Here is a 12,806-nt window from a genome sequence, read left to right as displayed (position 1 = left end):
TGCTCTTTAGGAGGTAGTCTCACAACCAGTTACGCAGCCCATGTGACACCAGGGTGACTAGTTCATCAACAATGGCATGATGATACCATGCATGACATCCAATTCTAAACCCACACACTAACATGTCAGAAGATGTGCTTCCAGCCCTTCTTATCAGGTGCTCTCTTCCTTTCACGAAGCAGCTGGGTTCAACAAGTGCACAAACTCCAAGTCCCAGTGGCAAGCTCTCTCTAGGAAGTAGCCTCGGCAGGTTGATCAGCCACAGTAAATAACCAGCCCAGCAGCTAAAGCTGTCGGATGCTTAGGAACCAATTTCCTGCCCCTATGTGCTAAGGAGTCTCTGCTTTATTAAACGTATAACTAGTTCACACCAGAGACCATTTCCAATACCCAAAAGATATCCCATGGAGAAATACCAGATTTACACTTTTTCTTTAAACAGATTTTTTAAATTGCTCAAGTGTGAAGGGGGAGGACTGCAAATTATGTGAACTATTTGTTCTTAGCTGTGACTGTGGACAAGAATGAACTGTAATTTACCACCTCTTCAAAGCCAGGAATCATATGCTTTACTTTACTTCAAAGCCAGGAATCATATGCTCTACTCAAATGTAAGATGGTTGCCAAAAGTGAGAGGCAGCCTGCCGGATCTCTCTTATAACTCCAACTACTCACCCAACCTTCACAGCCATTTTCTCTTGAAGCCAAATGGCAGACGGGCTGTTGAAGGGATTATGAACAGGATAAATCACACTTTTTTCTTCCCTCAAATAAAAGAGTGTAGAAGATAAACACAAATGAGTTGGAGAGACGTGAAGCTTAACGTTCCAACTGAAGGAGAAGCAGTAGCTACTTGCAGTCGTTTTTCAGTGATGTGGTCTGCAGGACACTGGCTTGCTACCTTTCATCTTCGCACAGACTCCTCGCACTGGATGTTCCCCGTGTGTTCCATCACCTGAGGTTTCCCCACGCTCTTAGCTGCTCTGTTGTTTTCTTTTCTCTTTTAATTTGAATAATTTTTCTTGATTTATCAAGTTCTTTGAGTCTCATCACGGTTATGTCCAGTCTACTGATGAGCCTGTTGAAGAAAGTTTTCATTCTGGAGAAAGAGATGGCATGGCACTGGACTCTCTTGGATTTTCCATCTTTTTGCTGAAATTCTCCATCAGCTCATGAATGTCATTCATTTCCCCACTGGATTCTTTCACATGTCAATCATCTTGGTCTTTCCTGAGTCTGGTTATGTTAATTGCTTTGTCTCTTGACCGTGATTTGCTGTTTTGTCTTACATGTGTATGTATGTGTTATATTAATGGTTCTTAATTAAACACCAAATATTATGGAGAAAAGCAAGAGACATGGAAGCAAATAACATTTATGGCTGGAAATACACTTCATCTCTGGTATGGTTAGGAGCTGACCTGGATTTGAGTCTCGTTATATCTGGCATACCAGCCTCCACGCTTCTCTCAAAGGAGGTTGTGGTCATCCTGAGTTTGACATAGGGGCCAGGGCACCAGAGGGGTCTGTGTGTTCTTGAACTCTCAGTTTCCAGCTGTCTTGGGTGCTTATGCCTCAGCTGGACATGTCTTGGTACCTCCTCTCCAGTGGCAGTGTGTTCATCGTGGGTGACAACGTACTAGACTGGTGACAGCAGGTAAACTTCCTTCTGGTCCAGTTCTGGTCTTAGTAAGGCTCTGTGTACCTGAACCTCTTCATTCCCCTTCCTCCTCCTTTCTGCCTTGTCCCTGTTGGGCTTGGGTGGGCATTTCTTGCACATTGCCAGTAGCAGAAGAGATATGCTTGTTACTGGGGTAGAACCCTGGGCCCAGGACATTGGCCAGCCTCCCCCAAATCCCGGGACTTCCAGAGGCAGCAACGCACACCCAGGGCTGTTTCCTGTCCCCTGAAAGAGAACAAGGCTGTTTCTACTCCTCCCTGGGATGACCGTGTCCACACATTGTCTGAAGTGTGATGACAAGTATGCTTGCTATCACAGGAGCTGAGTTTGGGGAAGTCTGCCAGGCTCAGTGCCTGTTTCTCTTCCACTCTTTACTCCCTTTACACCTGAGGCCTAGGGAGATGCTCTTAGGCCTCCATTACTTCCTATGACTATTCAATGGAGGTATGGACAAAAAACTCGTAGCATGTCCCTTGGCCTCCAGGGGACCTTTAAGAGTTGTTAAGATTTTGGCTTGTAGGGGCGACCACTTCTGTGCTCTGCCAGCACCAAGATGGCTCATGTTGGCCTCTGGATGGTTTTGCCCTTTCTGGAATTCAGATTGCCTGGCTGCTTTGCTGACTTAGTCCTCAGCTGAGTTCAGGGGAAAAATGTAGATTATCTGTTTTGTTTACTTACAATTAGGGTGACAGCAATGTCCTTTGAAGCTTCTGTGTCCTATGAACTCCCCATCCTGAACCTCCAAGGCCACTAGGGTCCATACAGTCTCATGCCACACTGGCCCAAATAAGATGGGCCCTTTCTGGCAAAAATTTTCATACTGTCACTCACACTGAAGTTTTTACATGCTTTTGCTCTTTTTTAGGTAAAATGTCAAGTTAGAGGACTCCTCTGAGAAGCAATGTTTGATGGGAAGAGGAAAGCTCAGTCAGACTGTGTTGCTACATTAACAGTTCTTAAGATGATGAAGAAAAGTCACATTCAGCCTAAATGATTTAACTTGGAGTATTTTTTTTGTACCAACTGTGAGAGATTCCATTGGCAGAAACACAATTCCAGACACTTGTTCTCAGCAAACTGTTCCTCTGTTTAGCACCTCTGCCCCAATTAAACCAACTGAATTCCAAATGTAAAATACAGTAGACACGTCACCAGAAATGTAGTTCTCATCCTATCAGAAGCAGAAGGGAGATTTCAAACAGGAAGCACCTGATGTCCTGAGGACCTACAACTCATGGGAAATGGCAGGCATACCTCAAAAGCAGGTGCACATGGTCTCAGGACACACAGCCCTCACACATCCACCATGTCCACAGAGCATGCAGCCTCTAACCCTGTCCTCTGGCTGAAGACTCAAGGCCCCATGGGCCTCCCACCCCAAAGCTCCTAAAGCTCAGCATTTGGTCCTATTCCATCCTGGGAGCTAAGCAGGGACTAAGGCTACCATGTCAAGACTGTCTTTGGGAAGTTCTGACCTTATTCAACGTATTGGCTTTCTTATCAGACCAGCTGCCTGCCATCTGATGGTCAGGTAGAGGCATGGGAACAGTGTCTGGCGAAGTTCTGATTAGGAAGGACAGGGCTAGAATCCTAGGAAGTACAATCTACCCAATAGCAAAGAAGCCAGGGAGAAGCCAGGGAGATGGAGGACCCTAGAGTGGTCAAGAGATGGGAAGAGGAAATTCTAGATAATCCTATCATATTGTGCTCCTCTTTACCAATGTGCTCAGTAAAAAAACCCAGTAAGAATGGGGTTGAGGATTAGCTCCGTGGTAGAGTGCTTGCCAAGCATTCATGAGGCCCTGAGTTTGATTCCCAGTGCTACAAAACAAAACACCACCAACAAAAAAGAAGCAAGGGGCAATCCTGCCACTGATGAGGATCCAATGTCTACACAGAGCTAGATTTCTGTGTAACAGCCCATACACTCTGAATTTTGACTTGAGAACCAGGAGCAATGGGCACACAGCAGTGGAAGCTGGTGTTTAATTTCCATCCTCCAGAGCAGGAGCCAGGGACCCTCTGGTAAATGACCAGCCCAGCAGACACAGGTGGTCATCCATGGAGCCAGGTCTAGCACAGGAAAACTCAGAATGAGCCCAGGGTAACTTGTGGCCGAAAGTAAAGAAGACTCAAAGAATGATGGACATACCAAAAAAGCCAAACTACTGAAAGGGCTCCCACTGTTCTAATTTAGACTTTTAATGTCAGACAGACCAGCTGAGGTTTGAACCATGGAATGGAATATGGTCAAAAATGGGAGAAACAGGCAGGGCCTGAGAAGCTGTTCCACATTGGGTCTTCCAGATCACCTGACCCAAGGCTAAGCATGTATCTGGAAAGACCCTGATATTAGAGAGTAAGAGGGAGAAGGTGGGGTGGGGACACAGAAAGAGGCAAAGAGAGGGAGGGAAGAATGAGAGGGGGGAGAAGGGTCAGAGAGGGACTTGGGATGGAACGTTGGTGTGCATCCAGTCTGCTGGCCTGGGAGGCTTGTGGAGGTTAGATGAGAGGCATCCTTACTCATGGGTGGTGCACACTGCAATGTTTAAGGACAACAGGGTATCATGGACTGGTAGACGGTGGATAGGTAGGAAGAACATACAGAAAAAGTCACAGAGAATGCAGCCAAGGGACAGGAAGGGATACTTTGTACTGTTCTTGCAATATTTCTGTTCATTACAATTACAGTTTTAAAGACGATGACAGGAGGGGGCATGGCTATAAGAACTTGGAAAGACTGTGGAAGAAAAGGACAACTCTAAGCTCTGGCTGCTGGCTGGGCTTGAGGTGCTCTTAGGGTCACTGCAGATAGCAGGACTGCAAGTTCTTTGGGAAATCTGACCATATCCACCCAGCTTATTTCTGCAAGACCCTTGAAAGGCAGCCTGGATCAGAGTTTTGATGCTACTCAGGATAGATATAACCTTTCCTGTGTGTCATCAAACCATGTCAAAGGAGTAGTCTCAATTCTATATGGATGCTTGCTGAAAGGGGACACCTCCTCTGAAGGACCTGACACTTGCGATCCTTTTCTACTCCAGGTTTATGGCTCTGCAGAGACCACTTGGTCGGAAAAGCCTGCTAAAAATATTCCACCTTGGAGTCTAAAGACTCAGGAGACAGATGGAGCTGAGCAACTGTCAGGGTGGGGGTTAGGAAATCAGCCTTTTCTCTGTTGCAAACCTGCCTTCTAGAGACAGAGACAATTGCAGAACAGAAGGACCCAAGAGGCTTGCACCAACTTAGAGAGGGGGGCAGATAGAAAGGAAAAGTTGGCTCTAAGCATTTTCCCTTCTTTGCTTTATTACAATCTAAATTTAGTTCTCTATCCAGGTAGCTCTCAAGGGTCACAGTTTACTAGATAGGAGGAGAGCCACTAATCCTCCTCATTATCTCAAAACAGAAAGGAACGCACAACAATTCTGAGCTCTGCCTGGAGGCCAATCAACCTCAGATCACCTTCCCTCTGCTCCATGATTGCTCGAAACTTGCAGTGGCCCCCGTGCCCCAAAGTCCCACAGGCTCAGCAGCAAATCCACTGCCCAGCAACAAATCTATTGCTGAGGTTGCGGGGCCCTTGGGAGCAGAGGGGAGAACATTTGAGTTCAGGTTAATGAGAAAATGGCTCTGAAATTGAGCTCAGCAGCTAAGAATATCTCCCATGTACTAGAAAGATTCTATGTCCGAGATCTTGGTATTCCTTTTAAAAAAATCAAGAGAACCAGATCTCTCGGGGAGACGGGGCAGTGGAGTCAGAGGAGGAAGCCTGGGGAGCAGTGAGACCTCTAACCTGTTGTGTCACCTCCCCGGGTTTCAAGATGCAGATCTTGAGAATGACAGCCCTGCTCCCATCCTGGTTTTCTCGCAGTCTAAGACTCAAGCAACCGACAGCTGAGGAACCAGTGAAGACATAAAGCATGTTTTGCAAGCACAGAGAAAAACATGAAAATATTCCCAGCAAACTTCCAACCACGGTGCAGGGTCGGGGAGGTGGGGGAGACTTTCAGATGCCATCCACTTCTGCACAGTTTTGGCTTCTAAGCAAGAAATATATATTCAACTTACGGTTAGATTTAAAAGCAAAATTAGAGTCAGACACATGCCTGTGCACAGTCTACAGCTGTAGAATGTGCCCAATCTTAGAGCTAAGCAGGGTTGGGCCTGGTCAGTACTTGGATGGGAGACATACCTATAAACAATTAAAAATGTGAGGAACAAGTTTACCACAAACTGTTATATCCTTTGTCTGTTCCAATCAAGGCAGCTTTGAATTCAGCTTTCCTCCACCAGAGAGGTCAGTCTCCTCAAGGCTGGGGTTGAGGGCCACTGTTTGCAACAAGTCTACCTGTCTTTGTCATGTTCTAGCCAATTTTCAAAAAGTGACTGGCTCCCTGGACCACATTCCTATGAACTCGGGTTATTCTTTCAAGGCCCTATTATATAAAATTGCATGTATCTGCTCTCATGCCCATCTGCCCTCTTTTCTGAGTTTCTGTTTTCCCTTGTAATCAGGTCCTAGTGTGGCTAGCTACATGGAGAATTTCCCACAGAACCAAATGCCCATTCATGCACCCTGCTGCACACACAGCCCTCTCTTTCCTTAAGTTTCTCGTAAGAAGATCACATCTGGTCTTCACATTGTGAACTCACAGCCATCAACCCACTATGTGGAATTGGAGGATGTGTTTTCCTGACAAGATTATTCCTCAAGAAGTTAGCCCTTCCCTGGTCTCTGCAATGTGGGAGATGGCTCTATTGGCTACAAATGGACATCTTTTTACAATGGAACTGGTCAATTACCTTTCTTCTCCCTTTAACGGAAAGAAGAGAAAGTGAAACCAGCTTCAGGCAGGAGGTTCCAAGGAATGCTGGCCTCTGTGCTGAGGTTTCAGGTGTGTTCTGTGGAGCACAGTTAGGCTGTGTGACACCTGCTGGTGCTGCCTCTGGAAGACTCTTCACGTCCCTCAGCCTCACTTGTACAGAACCTGCTCTGGCCACCTTGCAAGGAGACATGGGTATTCAAAGTGGCCACGGCTGGGGACCCAAGCTTGAGGGCTGCCTTCACGTCACGTGCACCCCACAGATGCCCCGAAGACCCCTGCACTCCTTCTGTGAAAGCCCCCAATTTATAAACAATGGGGAAGGAGGCAAGGGCTCAGTTGGCATGTCACAGAAGCTCTGGAAGCAAGTGTGGTAGGCATCAAAACCTTTCCTGTACCAGGGAGATCACTGCATCTGCGGCCTACTAGTTGCAGGCAGGCTCCCTTACCGGCTTCAGTTCTTCGAGGGCAGGGCATGTTTTACAATTGCTAGTCTAGCATGGTGTGCAGCTATCATACATCAGCGCTCAGTACTCGGACTGCAGGTGCATCCTGGCTACCCCAGGAGGCTCTTCGCTGCTGCAGTTCCAGCACGTGGAACCTCTGCTCCCAAGTGGCATCGTGTTGCCCCAGCCTCTCTGAGGATGAGCAAGAGGGTGTTCTGACAGCTTGCCTACTGCAGTCTTTTCATCTGGCGAGCTGGTAATTGTGAAAAGTCAATTACCTTATCCCAGAAAGTATGCTGTAGTCACCGTAGTCTCCACACAAAGACATTTGACTGAACAGAATGACTTCTGGATGGCTCTGGAGCTGGACATGTGAAGCTGGGACATGAAGAACACCACGGGTCCCAGCAATCAGCAGAGCACCTGCCACCAAGGCCCCGAGCCAGGTCCTGTGGGCAGGCAGTCAGCCAGCTGGGGACTCCACCCCCACATGGCTCAGTCCGCAAGGCCATAGACATACTCAGCACTGACAGACTGCACAGCAGGCCCCACTGGGCTGTAGGAGAGGCCCTGAGAGCCAGGCATGGTAGTCACATTTGGGATCCTAGCCCTCAGGAGGCTGAGGCAGGAAGGTCATGAGTTCAAGACCAGTTTAAGCATATTGCACGACTGTGTCTCAAGAAAGTAAGGCCGTGAATGTAGCTCAATGGTATAGTACTTGCTTAGCACTGAAGAGGACCTGAGTTTAATCCCTAGTCCTGAGGGTAAAGAGTTCTTGATAAATTTCAAAGGAGAAAGTGAATATTTTAATCTGTGGGACCAGGAAAGTCTTCAGGGTGCTTCTGAGCTGACAACTGGGACATTTACTTCTCTGTGGTTGTTGCAGTGGACAGGAACAACAAGGGACAGGCTGACTACGGGGTGCCGTCCCACCCCACCATCTCCCCCTTATCCACACCCCTGTGCGTGCTGCCTGGTCTGTACATCAGCCTCGTTATCTGTCCCCTGTCCCAGGTGGTTTGTGTCAGTCATACAGCAGCCAGGGTGTCCAACTGAGCATCTTTTAAAAAACAATTTATTTCTCTTTATTATTTGTGTGTGAATGATGTGTGGGCAGAGGACACCTTTGTGGAGTCTGCTATCTTCCTCCTACAAGTGTTCCGGGGATCGAATTCAGGTCACCAGGCTTTTGCAGCAAGTATCTTTATCTGCTGAGCCATCAACTGCCATCTTGTGGACTAGAGATGGCTGAGCTGGGGCTTTCTACCCTCGTTACCATGGCCCACAGTTGTAGTCCTGGCCACTTCAGCTCTTTTAGCTCATTCCATTAAGAATGGCCAGCATAGGTGAGTGTGGAGAGACAGGGACCCGGATGAGGCAAAGCTGGGTGGAGCTGCATCTTACCAGTAACAGCAAGAAAACAAGGAGTGAGTAGGGGACAGAGGCATGCGGACATGAACACTCAACGCAATTCTGGGGACTTGTTGCTGCTGGCCTAAGGATACCAACCAAGCCTCTACCACAGGGAAGAACCGTGAGGGTACCATGCTGTACAACGGAAGCCAATCACAGAAGGACACTGTGGATTCCACTTCTGGGAGGTTCCCAGAGGAATCAAGTCTCTAGACTTTGAAAGCAGTGGGTAGCCTCCTCCAAGACTTGTTTCTTTCTTAGCTCATAAAGGCTGCTGGGCAGCAAAGGGGATTTATATCCCATTGATCCAGCCTTCAAAGGCTCTTCTTCCACTCACAGTCAAAGGCCACATCTAAGGCAACAGCAGGATCCACAGCAACTTCTAAGGGAAGAGACTGCACTGACCTGGTCTGAGCCAGTCCCACTGCAAGATGGAGGCAGGCTTTCTGTGGGGCCCAGGGCCAGAGGGATGTTAATACAGGGTGAGTCTCAGCAGGCAGAAGTCACAGGAACTTCTGGGGCTCTGGGGAGGGTCTAGGAGGGCAGTCCCAAAGTTCTCAGGACACAATACCAGGCAGGAGCCACTCCTCAGAGAGAATGCCCTGCCTCCACCCACCTACCTGGTTACAGGTATTAATGTCCACTCCATTGCGCAGGTGGTCCAGAGCCTTGTCCAGGTTACCTGAGCGTGCGGCCCTCAGGAAGCTGGTAGCAGCATCAGCCTGTGGGGAAGACGACAGGCTGTGAGTGTCTCCGTGCGACAAGGATGCTACAGCCCCATTTGGTCACCTTCTCTTAGGGCCCCTGGTCCTTACAACAGTCCCAGGTGTGGTGTGAGCACCCTGGGCCCTGGCTGGCCCGCAGGGGCCTTGACGTACAGCTGCTTCAGAGCTTGTGCTTCCCTCCCTTTGAGTACTTTCCTAAGTGAGCATTCTTGGCAAAGACTGAAAAGAGAAAAGAGACCAGCCTTTGAGGGCAATCCCAAGTCAGTTCCAGTGGTGAACACCGAAACGGTTGGGATTTACTGCTTCTGTGTTGCAGTGCCCTCTGTGTATTTGGGGTTTTTTTCATTGCCGGATAGTAAACCCAGGGTCTTGCACACGCCAGACAAGCGCTCCTCCACTGAACTGCATTCCCAGCCCTTTCTGAATTTTTAATTTTGAGACAGAGACTCACTCTGCCTGGCCTTGAACTCTGTAGCTCAGACATGCCTTGACCTTTTGATACCCTGCCTTGGCCTCCCAAGTGGCTGAGACTGTAGGCAGGCTTGTGCCACCAGGCTTAGCTGGCTCCCTGTTCTTGACGAAGACAAGGATATTATGAAGGCTTTGGTGCTAACATTTCAGCCACACAGGCACAGAAAGAAGCCATTTTGTGGGGGGTAACTTACTTTTGAGAGAGAGAGAGAGAGAGAGAGAGAGAGAGAGAGAGAGAGAGTCTTCAATTAAAACTCTTCCAAGAGTTAAGTACCACTGTGGTGCCCATTTTACAGATGAGATCACCGAGGTATGGAAAACAAGGTGACTGTGCAAGGTCACAACAGAGGTAAGTAGTATAGCCAGGACTCCAAGGTGGGGACACGGCTCTGACCTCTTAGGCTCTTAACCTCCCAGATCTCCTGCTGGCTTCAGGAGCCCAACACAGTTCCCTTTTTTATCTGACACCTGGTGATATGTCGCACGTATAGCAAGATCCTGCTGCTCCAAACACTGGTTTGTATTAAAGGTGAATGAGAGCAGGAAGTGAGACTCAAGACAACAGTGGACAGGACTACCAGAGACCGGGAAGTAGGACATGGAAAGCAGGCAGGCTCCTGACTCTTGGAAGCTGGAGTTGAGAGAACCCTTTCTTGTGGTGCTTCAGGGACTTAATACTATACAAGATATAAGCACAGCACTCAGCACACGAGACATGCAAAACTGAACTCGGTATGTGAAAATGGCCAGGTGGCAAAGCATTCCTCCAGACAACCCCACCGACGGTTTCTCTTTTCCAGACCAGGTCTGTCTCCTTTTTCTGTACTACATTCTCAGAGAACATGTAGTAGTAGACTGAGTGGTGCCCCCAAAGGTAAGCCAACACCCTCCTTCCCACGGTCTGTGCTGTGTCCTCATTTGGAAAGAGTCCTTGAGGAAGTCACAAAGCTGTGGCTCTTGAGATGAGATCAGCCTAGATTCCTTAGGCCAGCCCTAAATTCAGTGCTCAGTGTCCTCAAGGCAGAAGAGGAGGTACACTCAGAGGAGAAAGAAGTTGATCAAAGAAGAGAGAGACAGAAAGAGCAAGAGAGTGAGAGCAAACATTGATAAAAGAAGAGAGAGACAGAGAGAGAGAGAGAGAGAGAGAAAAAGCAGAGAGAGAGAGAGAGAGAGAGAGAGAGAGAGAGAGAGAGAGAGAGAGAGAGCGCTGTAAGTCAGGCAGCCCTGTGGGAGGAAGAAGCACAGAAGAGTCTCCCTGTGCTTCATTTCAGACCTCAGACCCACGTGCTTCCCTATTATTAAGTTCCAAGCCAAGCCCCAAGGCTGCCCACTCACAACCTAGGCACACTCTCACTGCCCTAGCATGCCAAGAGGCCTCTCCCTTCTTGTCTCCTGTAGCACTCCTCAGGCCTGTAATTGCTACTCCCAGGACCCCAGGCTCTGCCTCACTCTGGCCTACGGATTCCATCCTGCTTTCCTTCAAGGTCCCACTGGAACCTCCCCTACAGGACGCCACCCTGGAACATTCTGCATTTTCCATCTTTAAGTCTAGAGCACGAAGAAGAAGCTTGATTTTGAATATGTACTTTAATCTTTTTCTAGTTGTTTAATTGTTGCTTCTTGGGATAGGGATTAAGTCTTTTGAATCCTTCAACGTTAACTGCAAGGACAAGGCCTTCCGTGACCTGCACCTGGCTTCCTTAGCAGTTCGTCGGTAGTGGCGGAAACATTTCAGAGAGGAAGACCTGTCTGTAGGCTCCCTGTGCATGAGCTCGACTCCCAGCAGAATTAGGCTCCTGGCTTTTCCCTCAGATGACAGCTATGCTTGCTGACTCAGAAGGGCTTTCTGTATTCAATTGGGAGGAAAACACGATATTATTTATTCCCTAAGAAGAAGAGTGTTAAAGACGCATTCCTCCCACCAATGAACTGTCTTTTATAGCACAATAATAGGATATTCAGGATAAAAACCTGAGAAGGGGGAGCAGATAAAAATAGAAGCAATTTCAGTGAGTGATACTGTTGCTTGCTCAAAGCCCTGATGCTAGGATGCAAAACAGAACGCGACAGACAGACAAGCAGGTAAACAGAAACCAAAGAAGGCCAATAGAGACCACAGTGAGGATGGCTAAAAGGTTTCTGTGGCTTCTACAGCATAACTGGTAAAATTATAGCAGTGAGCACTGGGCCAAGTGCATTACCAACAAAAAAGTCTGTTTTGATGGGGCCTGGGATGGAACCCAGGGCCTCGCACATACCAGGCAAGTGCTTTTCCTCTCACCACAGCTGTGAGAAGTGGGTATAACAGTCACCCCACTTTAGAGGTGGTGAAACTGAAGTTTGGAGAGGCAAATAATTTCCCCAGTTCTGCAGTTCACTGATGCTCCAGGCCTGACCTGTGATACCAAAGTTTGTTTTCAGCCTTTCTAACCCAAGACTGTCTGTCCATTCAGGCAACTTTGTCACATATAGGGCAAGTGAGGCTCCAGATGAATCCAGACAGGTTCCACCAGTCCCAAGGCTGTTCCTGGCCACTGTGTCAAGGCCAGTATAGGTCTTTTTTTTTCAAATATTTATTTTTATCATTTTTATTTTATGTGTATGAGTATTATGCCTGTATGTAGATAAGTGCACCCACATTGTGTAATGCCTGCGGAAGACAGAAGAGGCTGTCGGATCCCCTGGAACTGGAGTTACGGACAGTTGTTAGCTGCCTTGTGGGGGCTGCTATTCGAACCCGGGTCTTCTGCAAGAACAGTCAGTGTTCTTAACTGCTGAGCCATCTCTCCAACCCCCTGCCAATACAGGTCTTTAGGAAGGAATCACCTAGTCGCAAACCTCTCTTTCATAGATGATAAAATGGAGAGCTATGAAAGTAGAGAGAATGGTTAAGGCCACCTGGATGGTCAGAGACAAGGTGTCCTTGCTAAACCTTTGTCCTTCATTTCAGTTTTCTGTAGGATAGAGGAGTAGCATCCTTGGTGTGAAGGGCATGTAATGATGTCACTCCCAATGCCCCCCAATTCCACACTGGATTTGCTGAGGTCCTATTTCAAGTCCAGTATCCTTCTGGGAGAGGGAGGAGTAAAAAAAGGGAGAGGGAGAAAGGGAGGAAATGGAATACAGTGGCTGACTTACACATTGGCCATCGGTGTAATAGGGACCCATGGTCTCATTCCATAAGCATTCACTGAGAACTTTGTAAGTGCCAAGTGAGTAATGACACTAGTTGGCATATAGGACTCAT

The 12,806-nt window shown here is 48.0% G+C and overlaps 1 protein-coding gene across 1 annotated transcript in view; it reads right to left on the bottom strand.

Annotated features, from left to right (window-relative positions):
* Positions 1-9,079, bottom strand: part of LOC103749415 (ankyrin-1) — a 69,679-nt gene extending 60,600 nt beyond the window's left edge. Inside the window, exon 1 of the mRNA XM_029555658.1 lies at positions 8,984-9,079. The gene's annotated coding sequence lies outside the window, so the exon portion shown is untranslated. The remainder of the gene's footprint in view (positions 1-8,983) is intronic.
* Between the last annotated feature and the right edge of the window lie 3,727 nt (positions 9,080-12,806).

This window comes from Nannospalax galili, unplaced genomic scaffold (assembly GCF_000622305.1).
Source record: "Nannospalax galili isolate Female #2095 unplaced genomic scaffold, S.galili_v1.0 scaffold366, whole genome shotgun sequence".
NCBI classification, from domain to species: domain Eukaryota; kingdom Metazoa; phylum Chordata; class Mammalia; order Rodentia; family Spalacidae; genus Nannospalax; species Nannospalax galili.
Note: the sequence above shows the minus strand (reverse complement) of the source record. Positions and strands in the feature narration are given on the sequence as shown.